This window comes from Triturus cristatus, chromosome 1_1, assembly GCF_964204655.1.
Source record: "Triturus cristatus chromosome 1_1, aTriCri1.1, whole genome shotgun sequence".
Taxonomy (NCBI): Eukaryota; Metazoa; Chordata; class Amphibia; order Caudata; family Salamandridae; genus Triturus; species Triturus cristatus.
The window spans coordinates 162,682,551-162,700,641 of NC_140579.1; the positions used below are offsets into that span (position 1 = coordinate 162,682,551).

The 18,091-nt window shown below is 49.6% G+C and overlaps 1 protein-coding gene across 6 annotated transcripts in view; it reads right to left on the reverse strand.

Moving 5' to 3' along the window:
* TLK2 (tousled like kinase 2) overlaps window positions 1–18,091 on the reverse strand; it is a 2,417,851-nt gene that overhangs the window by 1,444,568 nt on the left and 955,192 nt on the right. The window contains exon 1 of one of the 6 annotated variants that reach the window (XM_085624084.1): window positions 15,816–15,866. The exons of the other annotated variants lie outside the window; for them this stretch is intronic. The gene's annotated coding sequence lies outside the window, so the exon portion shown is untranslated. Of the gene's footprint in view, window positions 1–15,815; window positions 15,867–18,091 lie in introns of those variants that run through there. 6 annotated transcript variants of the gene reach the window in all.

The window sequence follows — 18,091 nt, forward strand, 5'->3', positions numbered from 1 at the left end:
CCATTCACAACCCCTGTCCAAATAGATTTCCTCCCTGAAAAGGTTGGAAGGGCAGTGGTAGCCACAGCCCAGGCACAGACAGACTTCCCTGTAGGGACTGGCAGAGCTGTGACAGTCACAGCTCAAACACAAACTGAGTGCCCCCCTGAAAAGGTTGGCAAGGCTGTAATGGTCTCAGCCTATACTCAGACTGACATAGGTGTAGTGAAGCCTGAAACAATGGATCACTCCACACAAACTGAGAGTAGTGGGGAGGAAGAAAAGTCTCCCTCTCCCCAGACATTAGGAAAAGGTCAGCCTCCTCAGGGATCTGACCTCACCCCTTGTGAAGGAACTGCCCCAGAGGTAGCCAGGCCTGGCCTGGCAGAGCCTCTGATGTCAGTGGCCCCTTCCAAGGTGGGATCCAGTCTGGTGCAGGTAGCCTGCCTCTCTCTACCCTGCCTCAGTCAGCCCAGGGCTGCAGAGGTCAGGGAGGCCAGTGGACCCCCAGAGGGCCCCTGTCCACAAGAACCCCCCCATCAAAAGAATGAGGATTGCCTGGCTAGTAGCCCTAGTCAGGTGATGGGTAAAAACATTCCTGAGGGATCTCCTTTACAGGTAGTTAGGGACCTCCCCCAGGGGGATTCTGTTGGGCACAGGCAAACATGGGACCTTAGGGCCCCAAACCTGACCTGTCCCTCCAGTAAGCCCACAAAAGGGACCCAGCCTCCAGCTTTAGGTAGCCAGAGGCTGACCCTGAGAGCACAGTGCAACTCAGTTAAAGAAAGAAAGGCATCCATGGTGGAGGATGATTGGAGGAAGCTGAGGCCTCACTTTGAGGACACTCACTTCAGTACTCCATCTCAACACCAGCCTTTTACTTTGCCAAGACACACCACAGGTAGAGATTCCCTATGGTGGAGACCCTCTGATACCCTTAGGGTGAGGGATTGCTTAGTGGACCATGAGACAGGGGGTAACCATGCCAGTGCTGGTTCCTCCTTATATGGCCACTTGGGCAATATAGGCTTACCTGGTCAAGGTCAGCCTTATCTCCCTTCGTTTGGGGGGGGGTTGTGTAGGAAGGTGGATATCTGACTATGGTTACCCCCAAATTTTTGCCTAGTGTCTAGCTGGTTTTTCGACTTAGTTGGCCTGAGATCCTGCCATTCAGGCTCTCAGGCTATCTGCTCTCTCTGTAAAATGGACTCCATGTACCCTAGGTACATACCCAATTGGTTGGATCACCCTGTCAGCCCCTGTACCAGTGTACACTAGGTACCCAGGGCATTGGTGTATCCAAGGCCTGCCAGGGGCTGAAGCATGTATTATGCCACCCCAGGCTTGGCCTAACAATCTGACACAACTGGCTGATCACTCAGCTGGGGTAAGTTGGTGTAATCACCTCTTACTTAGGTGTAGTATACCTATACCTAAACTTAAATGGGACACCTGGTAACCTATAAGTCACTCCTATGGCAGGCCTTAACAATCCTGAAGGCAGAGTGCTTGGTTCCATGTGAGATGGTGCTCTGGCATGAGCTGAGCCTGTCTGCAGTGGTCGGAACAACTTCCTTCTACTGTTTCCAGATATCGTCATACCATATACTCTTAAGTGCATTATGAACCTCGCGGTTAAATGCTATCTTTGGTTTGGCTTTATCAAAACATGTCGAGTAAGGTGTCATACGAATTGGAATACTAACCCCTCGCCAATTCTGGCGACGGGGTTAGCATTCCACCCTTCTAGAGGGACACGACATGTACAGTGCCTGAAACCCGGGTAAAATCAGACATAGCCTCAGCTCCACAAAATGGATGCTGCCACCACAGACACAAGTCTGCCCTCCTGCTGCTGGGAGTCCTTCCAGCTTGGGAGGTGTGGACAAAGGGTTTCCTGCCAGGGGAGGTGCATGCACCACCCCAGACAGGATTTTGTGTATTGGTCAGGTAGGGCTTGAAAGAAACCAGACATGCCTGTGGCTCACAAGGAGCCTCGGGGCATATGCCAGTTCAAACCGGTCCTGGGGCACACCAGTCCCGGGCCTGGGGCGAGCTGGACAAAGGATTGGGGGTGTAACCACCCCCCTTCCTGGTCCCACCCATAGGGAGGGACCTAGCAGGTAGTCCGGCCCCTAGAATCCGAATAAAGGTAGGAGCTGTGTCCTAAGACTTTAGACATCCTGGAATCAACTTGAAACTAAGAAGAAGACGGGAACTTCGACGCTCTGCCGCACAGAGGACTGAAGCCAATCTCCCCTGTGGTCAGGGAGTGACCACCTTGCTAACGCAAGCACCATCCAGCGAATCACCGTCTGCTTTGCCGCCGCCTCCCGCCGGAGCCCGAGCCCAGAGACTGACAAGACCTGGACCTCCAGACCTCTCACCGCCCGATCCACAGTCCCTGCAAAGAGGAGACCCGTGGAGGCACCGAGACACGTGGAGCCAGCCATCTTGAAACGACTACGACAAGCTGACCAGTGCAACAACCGAGGCTCCCTCCAAGTTGTGCTTTGGGTCCTGAGAAGCCCAACCCTCGAGCAGTATCTGCACCAAAGGTGAGCCCTCCAGCATCTCCACGATCTGCGTGGGGCCCTTCTGCATTTTGCCACTCGACGCGCCTAACCGGTTGCTGGCCCGCTGGCTAGTGGCCATCTTGGCGACGAAATCTACGACAAACACCGCTGGTCTGGTTGCTCCAGACTGGCCCTTGCTCCCCTCCAAAGGAGCAATCCCTCTGACCTTGCTGGTCAGAACCAACAGCTGATTTCCGAATCCTTCTACAATTGCTTTTGCCAAGGCTTGTTTGCTTCGATCAAGTCGCCGACACCGCCGACAGTGAGAGCCTGCGTGGGACAGCTCGTGAGCCGACTCCTGGACGTCGTCGACCTTCAGGGACCACGTGGCTGCGGAGACAAGCTACCCCTCATCACCTGTTTGCACCCGACATCGCCTGGTACCCACCTGGTGCCACGCTGGTCACTGGCTAGTGACTGTGAACACTGTCCCCTCTGCTTACAGGTCTTCAACATCTCCGATCCACTCTTGGATCCACTGCATCTCTTCCCGACCGGCCGCCTGCAGCATCTTTGTCCCAGGCTCAACGGAACAGATAGAAGAAACCCGACGCACTTTGAGGCCTATGCACCCGCTTCCTGTGGGTGAGGTAAAGCTGGTACTCCGGTGCCCATGTGTAGTAATACATCTCTAGTGCCTGTGTTCCAAATCTTAAGTTCCTAGGTCATCCGGAAGATTCCTTTTGCAGTAACTTTGTACTTTTTACGCACCCATTGAAACCTATGGGAGCCCGCGTGTGACTATTTGCTCTGCACACGCCACCCGTGGACCTCCTGGTCACTAACTGACGTTAGCTCCTTGTAGGCCCAGCGATTCTAGAGGCCCTAGGCCTTTTCCCTTTTCTGTTCGTGGTACTTATACCACTATTTTAGTATATGGTTCGAGTGGCCACCAGGGCCTATCCATATAAAGTGCAACTTCTGTGTATTCTGTTATAATCTTGTTTGACGATTTGTGCTCCTGTGCTCATAAAGAGACTAGGGGTTACTTTGAGAAATAAATACATATATATTTTGAATATATATCTGTGTGGTGTCCTTTCATTGGTATAAAAGGGGGTTACTATTGGTAAAACAGCTGGCTTAACACGCATCACGAGTTTAGCCTCAAAGACTGCTTAGCCTACGCTACCACTAGGGCAGCTAGTCCGAAAAGGTTGACTTACAACCACACCATAAGGGTTGCTTGGCATGGTACAAGGTGATCACTTTAACTAGTGAGCATCATATACCAGGCCAACTTCTCACATTGGTGAGCAGCGGTTGGATTTGAGCTTGCTGTGTTTTACCATTGTAATCTCTTGGTTACCAATTGAAAGATCACATAGGTACCTGTAGGTACATATAAAACAAGATTAGATATACTTAAGTTCTACTGAACTTAGTTGTTGTAGAGCAAAGGGAGTAGCACACCCTGACTACAACTACTAGATAGGTTTAGTAGGTAAACCCAAGTGTAGGTAGATTGCAACACATCCACCCACACTTAAGAGCAATGGCCGGGGCAGAGGGGTCCACTGTACCCATCTCTGTCGAGAGTGACCCCCAGAGGGCACCAACCAGCTTTGCTACCCTTAATCAGAATGAGCTCAGGCATTTGGCAACTCTTAGAGGCCTTAAACAGCCCAAGAACCCAAACTCTGCTGAGCTCAGAGAGCTCTTACAGAATGATGAGAATCAGAGAGCACTCAAGAAAGCTTCCCAGTTAGCCCCCTTAGGGACAGGAACAGGAGGCCCCCCTTCTGAAGATGCCACTGAAGTACCCCTTCCCAATAGTCACCCCTTAGATGGGATGCCTACCACAGAGGAAGAAAGTGATGGGGATACAGATGTGAGTGGGGATGAAGGGAGAACTAGCCCAGTGCCAAGTGTTATACTTGGCCCAGCTAAACTAAGGCTATTGGGGACTGACAGTGGGTTCACCCCATTGGATCTCCCCAGTGGACTTAACACAGGGCTTGGAAGGCAAAGGAATCGCTCAGGTGACTCCAATGCTTCCCATGGCTCTAGAGGCTCTCAAGGTCACTCCAGAAGGAGACTGACCACCCCTCAGAGGAGGGAACATGAGGCCAGAATGCAGGAAGCCCAGCTGAGGATCAGGAAGCAGGAGCTAGAAGTAGCCCTGATGGAAGAAAAACTGAGCAAGGCTAGGCAGCATAGAGAGAGTGGGTCTATACCCACTGGTGGCAGCAATGTCCCTAGGGACAAAGATAGGGTCTTTGACAATAGGAACCTGTCCAAGATTGTGCCCCCCTACAAAAGTGGGGATGACATCCACAAATGGATGACTGCTCTTGAGAGAGCCTGCAAAGTGCAGCAGGTTCCTGAAGACCAGTGGGCAGCAATCTTATGGCTCTCCTTTGAGGGGAGAGGCAGAGATAGACTCCTCACTGTTAGAGAAGAGGATGTCAGAAATTACAGAGTCCTGAAGAGTGTCCTAGTTGATGGGTTAGGCTTAACCACTGAACAGTACAGGTTAATGTTCAGAGACACCCAGAAGACACAGACTCAGGACTGGTCTGAATATGTGGAATGTGCCACTAAGGCTTTGGAGGGTTGGTTGCTGGGAAGTAAGGTGTCTGATTATACAGGATTGTACAATTTGATGATGAGAGAGCAGATTTTAAGTAATTGTCAAAACCAGCTTCTCCATCAACACCTGGTAGACTCAGATTTGACCTCTCCCCAAGAATTGGGAAAGAGGGCAGATAAATGGGTCAGGACCAGGATCAGGCCTAAAAACCAGGGTGGTGACCAAAAGAAAGATACCACCAAGCCTCAAGAGAAGGGTGGGGATAAAGAAAAAGAGAAACCGTCCTCAGGGCCCCAAAACTCCACACAGGGTGGTGGGTCCCAAGCTCCCTCCTCTACCACAGCTAAAAAGCCCTACTGCCATGAGTGTAAAACTCCTGGGCATTGGAAAACTGACAGCGGTTGCCCAAGGGCTAAAAACAAAACTGTTCCTCCAATTACTCCTGTCACACCACCTATTACTGTCAGCAGTAATCCCCCAGGTGGTGGGAGTGCCCCCAGAAATCTGGGTGGGTTTACTTGGGGAACACAGGGGGACCCTGGCTTAGCCAATTCCCCTACAGCAACCACTCTTGTCTGTGATGGTGGCATGGGGTTTGCCAACTTCACTGCCTGTCCCAACACTTTGGGTAGGTACAGACAGGAGCCCTACATCAATGGTACAAAAGCTGAGGCCTACAGAGACACTGGGGCTAGCATCACAATGGTGGCCCATTGGCTAGTTCCCTCTGAGCAGCTTTTGCCCGGTTTCTCCTACCAGGTGACTAACATTGATGGCAAACAGAACAGTCATCCCATGGCAGAGGTATGTCTCAGCTGGGGAGGGGTCACTGGCCCTAAAAGGGTAGCAGTGTCCCCAACCTTGCCTGTAGACTGCTTACTGGGGAATGACTTAGAACTCTCAGCTTGGGCTGGAGTTGAACAAGACACCCATTCTAAAATGGTAGGCCTTTCACAAAAGGGTAGGGGGGTTGTGCCATTCACAACCCCTGTCCAAATAGATTTCCTCCCTGAAAAGGTTGGAAGGGCAGTGGTAGCCACAGCCCAGGCACAGACAGACTTCCCTGTAGGGACTGGCAGAGCTGTGACAGTCACAGCTCAAACACAAACTGAGTGCCCCCCTGAAAAGGTTGGCAAGGCTGTAATGGTCTCAGCCTATACTCAGACTGACATAGGTGTAGTGAAGCCTGAAACAATGGATCACTCCACACAAACTGAGAGTAGTGGGGAGGAAGAAAAGTCTCCCTCTCCCCAGACATTAGGAAAAGGTCAGCCTCCTCAGGGATCTGACCTCACCCCTTGTGAAGGAACTGCCCCAGAGGTAGCCAGGCCTGGCCTGGCAGAGCCTCTGATGTCAGTGGCCCCTTCCAAGGTGGGATCCAGTCTGGTGCAGGTAGCCTGCCTCTCTCTACCCTGCCTCAGTCAGCCCAGGGCTGCAGAGGTCAGGGAGGCCAGTGGACCCCCAGAGGGCCCCTGTCCACAAGAACCCCCCCATCAAAAGAATGAGGATTGCCTGGCTAGTAGCCCTAGTCAGGTGATGGGTAAAAACATTCCTGAGGGATCTCCTTTACAGGTAGTTAGGGACCTCCCCCAGGGGGATTCTGTTGGGCACAGGCAAACATGGGACCTTAGGGCCCCAAACCTGACCTGTCCCTCCAGTAAGCCCACAAAAGGGACCCAGCCTCCAGCTTTAGGTAGCCAGAGGCTGACCCTGAGAGCACAGTGCAACTCAGTTAAAGAAAGAAAGGCATCCATGGTGGAGGATGATTGGAGGAAGCTGAGGCCTCACTTTGAGGACACTCACTTCAGTACTCCATCTCAACACCAGCCTTTTACTTTGCCAAGACACACCACAGGTAGAGATTCCCTATGGTGGAGACCCTCTGATACCCTTAGGGTGAGGGATTGCTTAGTGGACCATGAGACAGGGGGTAACCATGCCAGTGCTGGTTCCTCCTTATATGGCCACTTGGGCAATATAGGCTTACCTGGTCAAGGTCAGCCTTATCTCCCTTCGTTTGGGGGGGGGTTGTGTAGGAAGGTGGATATCTGACTATGGTTACCCCCAAATTTTTGCCTAGTGTCTAGCTGGTTTTTCGACTTAGTTGGCCTGAGATCCTGCCATTCAGGCTCTCAGGCTATCTGCTCTCTCTGTAAAATGGACTCCATGTACCCTAGGTACATACCCAATTGGTTGGATCACCCTGTCAGCCCCTGTACCAGTGTACACTAGGTACCCAGGGCATTGGTGTATCCAAGGCCTGCCAGGGGCTGAAGCATGTATTATGCCACCCCAGGCTTGGCCTAACAATCTGACACAACTGGCTGATCACTCAGCTGGGGTAAGTTGGTGTAATCACCTCTTACTTAGGTGTAGTATACCTATACCTAAACTTAAATGGGACACCTGGTAACCTATAAGTCACTCCTATGGCAGGCCTTAACAATCCTGAAGGCAGAGTGCTTGGTTCCATGTGAGATGGTGCTCTGGCATGAGCTGAGCCTGTCTGCAGTGGTCGGAACAACTTCCTTCTACTGTTTCCAGATATCGTCATACCATATACTCTTAAGTGCATTATGAACCTCGCGGTTAAATGCTATCTTTGGTTTGGCTTTATCAAAACATGTCGAGTAAGGTGTCATACGAATTGGAATACTAACCCCTCGCCAATTCTGGCGACGGGGTTAGCATTCCACCCTTCTAGAGGGACACGACATGTACAGTGCCTGAAACCCGGGTAAAATCAGACATAGCCTCAGCTCCACAAAATGGATGCTGCCACCACAGACACAAGTCTGCCCTCCTGCTGCTGGGAGTCCTTCCAGCTTGGGAGGTGTGGACAAAGGGTTTCCTGCCAGGGGAGGTGCATGCACCACCCCAGACAGGATTTTGTGTATTGGTCAGGTAGGGCTTGAAAGAAACCAGACATGCCTGTGGCTCACAAGGAGCCTCGGGGCATATGCCAGTTCAAACCGGTCCTGGGGCACACCAGTCCCGGGCCTGGGGCGAGCTGGACAAAGGATTGGGGGTGTAACCACCCCCCTTCCTGGTCCCACCCATAGGGAGGGACCTAGCAGGTAGTCCGGCCCCTAGAATCCGAATAAAGGTAGGAGCTGTGTCCTAAGACTTTAGACATCCTGGAATCAACTTGAAACTAAGAAGAAGACGGGAACTTCGACGCTCTGCCGCACAGAGGACTGAAGCCAATCTCCCCTGTGGTCAGGGAGTGACCACCTTGCTAACGCAAGCACCATCCAGCGAATCACCGTCTGCTTTGCCGCCGCCTCCCGCCGGAGCCCGAGCCCAGAGACTGACAAGACCTGGACCTCCAGACCTCTCACCGCCCGATCCACAGTCCCTGCAAAGAGGAGACCCGTGGAGGCACCGAGACACGTGGAGCCAGCCATCTTGAAACGACTACGACAAGCTGACCAGTGCAACAACCGAGGCTCCCTCCAAGTTGTGCTTTGGGTCCTGAGAAGCCCAACCCTCGAGCAGTATCTGCACCAAAGGTGAGCCCTCCAGCATCTCCACGATCTGCGTGGGGCCCTTCTGCATTTTGCCACTCGACGCGCCTAACCGGTTGCTGGCCCGCTGGCTAGTGGCCATCTTGGCGACGAAATCTACGACAAACACCGCTGGTCTGGTTGCTCCAGACTGGCCCTTGCTCCCCTCCAAAGGAGCAATCCCTCTGACCTTGCTGGTCAGAACCAACAGCTGATTTCCGAATCCTTCTACAATTGCTTTTGCCAAGGCTTGTTTGCTTCGATCAAGTCGCCGACACCGCAGACAGTGAGAGCCTGCGTGGGACAGCTCGTGAGCCGACTCCTGGACGTCGTCGACCTTCAGGGACCACGTGGCTGCGGAGACAAGCTACCCCTCATCACCTGTTTGCACCCGACATCGCCTGGTACCCACCTGGTGCCACGCTGGTCACTGGCTAGTGACTGTGAACACTGTCCCCTCTGCTTACAGGTCTTCAACATCTCCGATCCACTCTTGGATCCACTGCATCTCTTCCCGACCGGCCGCCTGCAGCATCTTTGTCCCAGGCTCAACGGAACAGATAGAAGAAACCCGACGCACTTTGAGGCCTATGCACCCGCTTCCTGTGGGTGAGGTAAAGCTGGTACTCCGGTGCCCATGTGTAGTAATACATCTCTAGTGCCTGTGTTCCAAATCTTAAGTTCCTAGGTCATCCGGAAGATTCCTTTTGCAGTAACTTTGTACTTTTTACGCACCCATTGAAACCTATGGGAGCCCGCGTGTGACTATTTGCTCTGCACACGCCACCCGTGGACCTCCTGGTCACTAACTGACGTTAGCTCCTTGTAGGCCCAGCGATTCTAGAGGCCCTAGGCCTTTTCCCTTTTCTGTTCGTGGTACTTATACCACTATTTTAGTATATGGTTCGAGTGGCCACCAGGGCCTATCCATATAAAGTGCAACTTCTGTGTATTCTGTTATAATCTTGTTTGACGATTTGTGCTCCTGTGCTCATAAAGAGACTAGGGGTTACTTTGAGAAATAAATACATATATATTTTGAATATATATCTGTGTGGTGTCCTTTCATTGGTATAAAAGGGGGTTACTATTGGTAAAACAGCTGGCTTAACACGCATCACGAGTTTAGCCTCAAAGACTGCTTAGCCTACGCTACCACTAGGGCAGCTAGTCCGAAAAGGTTGACTTACAACCACACCATAAGGGTTGCTTGGCATGGTACAAGGTGATCACTTTAACTAGTGAGCATCATATACCAGGCCAACTTCTCACACTGACCATGTCATGAGTGATGTAATATGTGACGTCATCAGCAGTGCATTGCGGGCGCGCGAGTTATAGTTAGCTGAACTAACTATAATGGGGGAATTTCAATCGTTTTGTACAAGTGAAAAGTCCAGCTAACTATAACACCCCTGAAACCTATGGGTTTTTCAGTGAATATATATATATTTTTTTTCTTTCTTGTATTACACACTCTTCAGTTCAATATATAACAATTCATCCATACCCCATTGCCTTTGGCTTATGGGTGTGGGTACCTGGACGCGAAGTGTGGGCATTTTGCGTTGAGGTGTGCTGCGAACAGATCTATTTCTGGATAGCTCCACATTTTAAAGAATGGGATCAGAACTTGAGGATTTAGTTCCCATTCGTGAATCTGTTGTCTTTGACAACTTAGCAGATCTGCGATCTGGTTGTTTACTCCTGGGCGGTGTTCTGCAAGGAGATATATCTTTTGAGGTATGGCCCAGCTCCATATGCTTTGAGCTAGGCGTGAAAGCTGTAGTTTGTGTCTCCCTCCCTGTTTTTGTATGTAGTACATTGCTGTCATTGTCCGTATGGACTAAGACAACTTTGCCGACTAAATGCATTTGAAAAGCCTTCAATGCCAGAAAAATCGCTAATAGCACTAGGTAGTTAATGTGAAGTTGTTTCTGTTGTAGGCTCCATGTGCCCTGAACAGTGTGTTTTTGAAGATGAGCTCCCCAAACAGTGAGTGATGCATCTGTTGTTAACACTATCTGTGGAGCAGGGTCGAGGAATGGCCACCCTTTGGAAAGGTTTTGTGTATTCCACCACTGCAGAGAGCGATGTGTGCGGCCGTCTACCGACACCAGATCTGTTAGCTGACCTTGAACCTGGTTCCACTGACGTGCCAAGCATTCCTGTAGGGGACGCATTTGAAGTCTTGCATAAGGGACGATTAGAATGCAAGAAGCCATCATGCCATTCAATTGCATGAACACTGGGGCTGGTAGGGAGTGTTGGGGTTGAAATTGTGAGATGAGATTTCGCATGTTGCGTATCCTGACTGGGTTGGGGTATGCTAGAGCTTTGCAAGTGTCTATTGTAGCTCCTAGATAGGCTTGTGTGTTGGACGGCTGGAGGTGAAACTTGGTGAGGTTTACAGTGACTCCCAAGTCGTGGGGCAGTACGCAACATGCGAAATCTCATCTCACAATTTCAACCCAACACTCCCTACAGCCCCAGTGTTCATGCAATTGAATGGCATGATGGCTTCTTGCATTCTAATCGTCCCTTATGCAAGACTTCAAATGCGTCCCCTACAGGAATGCTTGGCACGTCAGTGGAACCAGGTTCAAGGTCAGCTAACAGATCTGGTGTCGGTAGACGGCCGCACACATCTTTCTGTGAGCTGGGTGGATGGGAATAGGGATGTCGGCGTCCTTTAAATCCAGAGTGGATAGAAAGTCGCCTTGTTGAAGCAATGGGAGCACCTGTTGGAGGGCGACCATGTCGAAGTGGTCTGACTGAATGTAAAGATTTAGCTGTCTGAGGTCTAGTATAGGCCTTAGAGAGCCGTCCTTGTTTGGAATGAAAAAGTACAGGGAGTACACTCCTGTTTATGAAACGGGACTGGTTCTATTGCATGTTTTTGTAATAGAGAGAGAACTTCTTGCTTCAGGAGTGTGGGATGTTCTGGTGACATTACACATTGTTTCTGAAAGATATTTGGGGGAGTGCTGGTTAGTTACAGACAGTAACTATATTGGATAATTTGTCTTACCCACTTGTCTGAGGTGATGGGATTCCAGACAGGTGGGAACTGTGTGAGACGTCCCCCGACAGGGGTGGGATGATCGGGGGTAGCGGAGGGAAGTCACTGCTTATTGGCTGGGGAAGTGCGGGTGGAGTTACCTCTGCCTCTTCCCTCACTATTTCCTCTGTAGTTCCCTCTAAAATAGCCTCTGGAGGAGTTAGATTGGTTGTTACCCGTATACGAAGAGGAGGGGTTTTCTGAGGACACTGTTTTTGAGCCACCCCTATAAAAGGTGCGCAAAAGGAACCCCCGTTAGAAGGCAATTGCAAGGCCCCCATGGACTTTGCAGTTTCGGTGTCTATCTTCATTTTCTCTAATGAGGTATTTACTGATGGCCCAAACAGATGCTCTTTATCAAAGGGCTGATTAAGTATGGAGGATTGTACCTCCTGCTTGAATCCAGAGATTCGAAGCCCAGCGTGCCTGCCTAACAGTACGCTAGTGTTGATGGCACGAGATGCAGTATCTGCCGCATCTAGAGCGCATTTTATGGAAGTGTTGGTGATGAGCTTTGCTTCCTGGATGAGATTCCTTAATTCTGTACTCATTCGGCAAGTGTTGCATGAGTTTTACCAACTCGTCATAGTGAGCCCTATCATAGCGTGCTAACAGAGCCTGAGCATTGGCAATACGCCAATGGTTAGCCACCTGGGAAGCCACTCTTTTGCCTGAGGCATCAGCAAGTTTTGACTCCTTATCAGGAGGAGTGGCATTGCCTGTGGTTTGGGAATTAGCTCTTTTGCGGGCGTTAGTTACAACCAGAGAGTCTTTAGGCAACTGGCCTTTTATATATGCCGGGTCTGTAGGAGCCGGGTTATATTTTTTATCCACGCTAGGTGTTAGTATTCTGGCTCTAACTGGGTCTTTGAATACTTCGTCAGTGTGTTTTAGTAAGCCCTTGAGCATTGGTAATGTGTTAGTAGACCTTTGTGAATGTGTGAATGTCTCCACAAGGAAATCCTCTTCTAGAGGGTCTGAGTGTAGCTCCACCCCGTGATATTGAGAAGCCCGGTTAAGCTGCGTATAACCTGTTAGCATGTGGGTTGGGGTTATCATGGTCTGGATCTTTATCATAATTTTCCCAGGGATCAGTGTCCTGTGGTATGGGATGTGGCACATAATGGTCCTTATCCTCATTCTCATCCCCCTGTGTGTCAGGTGATGGGGGTGATGAATTTGATGGTGTAATTATCAATTTTGGGGGAGGGAGGTATGTAAGGGGGAGGAGGGTTAGTACCCATGTCCTTCTTTTTCAGAGGTATAGGAGGATCCTCTGTGAAATCTAGCTTCCGTTTTTTAGGAAGAATGACCTGGAGGTGTCTGGTTTTTGGGTCAATGCTGAGTCTCTTTTGTTTGGGATCCAAAGATGGCTGTTCCGGTAGAGGGTCTTTGGATGGGGTTAATTTAGGTTGAGGGTCTTTGGGCGCCGAGTCTTTAGGTGTGGTTTTCGGCTCCAAGGCTTTTGGTGTGGATTTCGGCTCTGAGGTTTTAGGTGAACATTTCGGCTCTGAAGCTTTAGGTTTGGAGGCTTTGGGCTCCGGTTCTTTGTGTTTGACGGGTTTTGGCTCCGAGGACTGCGGTGTCGAAGGTGTTTTCGGTGTCGTGAAGACTGGCAAAGCCTTGTGTTTCGGTGCCGAAGGTGTTGGCTCGGCTCCGGAATGAGGCTGGCTCGAGTCTGAGCTTGAAGGCTTGTGTTTGTGTTTTGCAGCCGAGCCCGAGGCGTCGGACACCTTTTCTTGGTGCCGAGCTGAGCCCGAGGGCGAAGGTGATACCAGAGCCACAGGTTTTGGGTGAGTGGGCACAGGGGGATCTGTACTCACGGTACGCTGACCCGGAGTGATGGTTGGTTCTTCTTTCATGTCAGAATCTGCTTCGGACACGGAGACCAGCTCTTCTTCCTCGGCTTCTGGATCTGTATGGGGGAATCAGAATCTTCGCCGAAAATATCTTGTACGGAGCCGCTGGCGCGGTGCATCTCGTGGCATCGAGCCAGACGGTCACGGATGGCTTTCTTCCATCGGAATGATCAACACGCTACACAGTCCTCCTCGCTGTGTTCCGGGGATAGGCAGAGGTTGCATGGAAACTTAGCATGACACCCGGGACATAACTTGAATGGAGTCCGTTCCATCAACTGCTGGCGTGGTCAGCACGGGTAGGCCCGACAGCACGTCTTAAAGTTCCCGATCGAAGGTTTACAGATTTTAGACGATATGCGTCGAATGGGAAACCGTGATCGATAGACAATACTGACGTGGGTAGAGGCTTGCGCGTCGAAGAGGTTCGAAAATGATACCAGAGCGTCGCAATACACATCTAAACCCGATGGCGGAAAAAAAAAATCTGGGGATGGAGTCCATGTCCATGCGCACTATCACCGAAAGGAGGAGTCACCTACCTCGTGACTACAAAGACTTCTTTGAAGAAAAACCAAGTGCAAACATCCGGACCCGACAACAGATGGCGATCTATGCTAAAGCATATGATCTACAGCTCATATGCCTCGAACATAGTGCTTTCATTTGAGTTTTAGAAACGTTCCCCTAGAATCCCACGAACCACATTACTGAAACTCGTCAAGGAGGATTGGGTATCCTCAATATCAAAAACGTATGTCCAAGCGGCCCAGATAATTCCTGCATTAGAATGGAACCATAATAGCTCCCAAAATTGATGCATTTATGTAGAACATGCCTTCTCGAAAATTCACATTCAGTGCCTGCTGTGGTTCCCTCAGAGGCAGAGGAACCAGACCCCACCCCCTCTACTCCACAGTACTACTTTCAGAATACTGGCAGCAGGGGGTACAGACAAAGGGCTCTACAACCTTTTCCTCCCCAAAGTCCCCTATCATGCAGAACCCAGATTTCCCACCAGGTCTTCAGGACCACAGATCTAAAGCATGTGAAACCACGCACCAGCATACACTGGGAGACGAATGCATGTAGGGGAGAATAGCCACAAGTGGGGAACTAAGGGAGGATTCTTGACAGAGAGTACCACCACCAAATCAAACAACTGTTACATTGGGCAGGTTCCCGGGAGGTGGTCCCATTGGCGGGCAGGGAAAAAACACCAATTGATGGCAAAATAATATACAAAGGCTTCCCTTGGCTCCAACGCTCCTTACTGGACTTATATATGACCCATAAGCACAATCTTATCACACAATGGGAGCAAGACTTAAGGAAAGAGATTTCAGAGGAGACTTGGGTCAAAATTTGTAGCAAAGCAGCGCAAACCACAATTAATGTGGCATATAAAGAGAATGCTTTAAAATTTCTGACACGTTAGAACCTCTCTCCCACCCAGCTGCACAGCATTATGGGGAGCTCGGAGCTTTGCTGGAAGGGGAGTGGCGAGAGAGGTACTTTTATATATATGTGGAGAATCTGCACGCATATATAGACATACTTGGGAAAGATATTGACACATTCGCCATAACACCGGCACTCAGCTCCCTCTCAATGCACTCGTAAAACTGCTAGGCGACGACTACATTTTCCACACTAATGACTCCTATGGGTAAGCGGATAGTGCAGTTCTTTAAAGGAGCTAGGTTTGGCATTAGCACCAGTTTGGAAATAACCCACGACACCGCCCATACATCTGTGGGGGAGTAAGATCTGGTCCATTTATGCCATTTAAAAACTCTCATCCATAATGCATGATAAACAGGCTGAATTTAACAATGTCTAGAAAGCATTCAAGACGTACAAGACAAGGGATCGGGGAGGGGGTAGATTATCTGACAACTCGCCCACCCAATCTCATCTGCATGGCAGGCCTCCATACGGGCAGACCAGAGGCCCGGACTCGTCTCAAAAAGCAGACCCATAGTTAGCCACATGGATGGAGTAAACACTAGGTTATGGGGAGGATTAACTACAGGGACACTATACCGTAATGCAATGTCTGTGACAAGGCAATGAAGGGAATAATGAAATTCATTCATGGTATGTTGCGATGAGTTTTTATTTCAAAAGCATAATGTATCTCACTTGTGTAGAAACTCCGCAACACTCTTAATAACCTCACTTCCCCTGGTCTATTGCAAAACAAACCTACATTTCAAACAAAACTCCACAGCCCAACCCCTCAACCAAGCAGACTCACTAACACCCACAGAACAAGACCCAAAAGTAAAAGTTACTTACCTTCGATGACCCTATATCTGGTAGTGACACAGTCTAGCCACAGATTCCTTAATATTGAATCATCACCAGGCGCTAGATTGGATCAGGAAATTTTTCAGCAGTACCTCTGCACGGCGGAGGACGGCTCCGCGTGACGTCTTCTCTGGATAGGACGTCTGCGGAGCCATAACAGAAACTGGTTGTGGAAAGAGTGTACCAAAAAGGAGCAAAAAGCTTTGAAACATTAATAAAGAAGAAACATCAAATGGTATGTTAATACCAGACATTGATTTTAAAGAAACCCCCAATAAAATCAACAAAATACAGGGCTGAATGAAACCCTGCACCCTGGTGAATAACCCCCATATGAGGGAAGAGACCATACACAATGGTAATGAACGTCATGGCACCAAACACAACCTATAACACCAGGCTGTTTGTTGAACCACACCATTACGTGATATATTGACAGTACCAATGTCAAGGTATGATGATACCAATTAGAGCGTGTATTTCACTGACTATCCTGAGAGAGGTGATGACTAAATGGAAGGCCACCTTCTATAACAAGAACTGAAGTGGACAAGAGTGAAGTAGTTCAAAAGGGGCACCCATCAGTCTTGTAAGAACGACGTTAAGGTTCCAAAACAGAAGCAGGGGGCATCTGGAGTGGAATAACCTTTTGAGGCCCTCCATGAAAGCTTTAACCCCTTCGCTGCCAGGCCTTTTCCCCTCCTGTGCCAAGCCTTTTTTTGGCTATTTGGGGTAGTGCGCGCTTAGGCCCCTGTAACATTTTGACCACATTAGGTATCCACGCCAAATTTGCGTCCTTTTCTTCCAACATCATGGGGATTCTAAAGGTACTCAGGGTTTGTGGATTCCCCTGGAGGGGTCACAGAAATGAGCCTAAATACAGCAAAATAGTTTTTTTTTCAGAAAAATTGGAAAAACGGGCTGCAAATGAAAGCAGGTACTTTGGCCTCCCACACAAGTGAGGCACCATTTTTACCGGGAGACCCAGGGGAACGCTGGGAGGTGGGAAATTTGAGTGAGCCCGGTGATGCCACAACTTTCCCACACAAAAATGTGTGAAAAAAGTGATTTTTTCAGCTAAAATTGAGGTTTGCTGGGGATTCTGGGTAAGGAAACGTTGGGGGATCCATGCAAGCCATACCTCCCTGGAACCCCCCGGGTGTCTAGTTTTCAGAAATGTATGGGTTTGGTAGGTTTCCCTAGATGGCCGCCGAGCACCGGGCCAAAAACCCAGGTGACCCCCCTTGCAAAACCAGGTGGTTTTGAGATAGGCAATTTTGATGTTGCATCACTACGTTTTGGGCCCTTGCCTGTCGCGGGTACTTGGGCCTCCCACACAAGTGAGGCACCATTTTTACCGGGCGACCCAGGGGAACGCTGGGAGGTGGGAAATTTGAGATGGACTTCAGTATGGATTGTGGTGGACAGGCCTTCAAGGTTAACCCACAATTGACACCACTAGGGTACACCTGCTTGTGCTAAGACATCAAGCCTTCTAAGGTCTAGTGGGGCCTTCTACGGTCTAGCATGGGAATGTGCTCCCTCAGTACAGTGGTGTGGTGGACTGGTCATGAATGCGGAACCCGGTTCCCCAGTTCCAAATTCCACAGCTCTGGCCATAGTGCAACATACCCACTGAACACCATACTTGCCCACTGAAACTCGCACTGCCTTCAGCTGTAACCTAATTGTGCCCGCTATAAACACTTGGATGTGGCTCAATTCAAATTATGCACTTGATAAGAGTAATATGCTGCCTAAAAAAAAAAAAAAAAGCAACCACTCATAGGGAATGCAAAGCAAGTGAAATGTAAGCAGAAACAACATGGTTACCTAAGCGATCTCTCACTAACTATTCAGAAATCAGAGAGTGGTTTCACCTGAAAAGTTATGGACATGACTAGAGGGCCCTGATGGGAACCGTTTCACTGTACATTGCTTACATCCTTACAAAACGTAAGCAGTATGGTATAAAAAGACCACATCCATAAACAAAGAGCCATGGTACACATTGTGTTTTCCAATCCACCCATCAACCAGGTATTTCAGTACCTCCAGGAATGGTACACTCTCCCAACCTGGAAACAACAATGCTCTTCAAAGAAAGACGAGAAAATGAAAGTAGCATTTCACTGGCAAACTCTGTAAAGTGATGCTGGTGTATTTGGATGTAAAAAAAACCAATCTGGCCACTTTGCAACCCCTCTGTCTTGCTATTAGTTAGGTATCATAAGAAATTCTATTTCTCTACATGCTGCTGCACT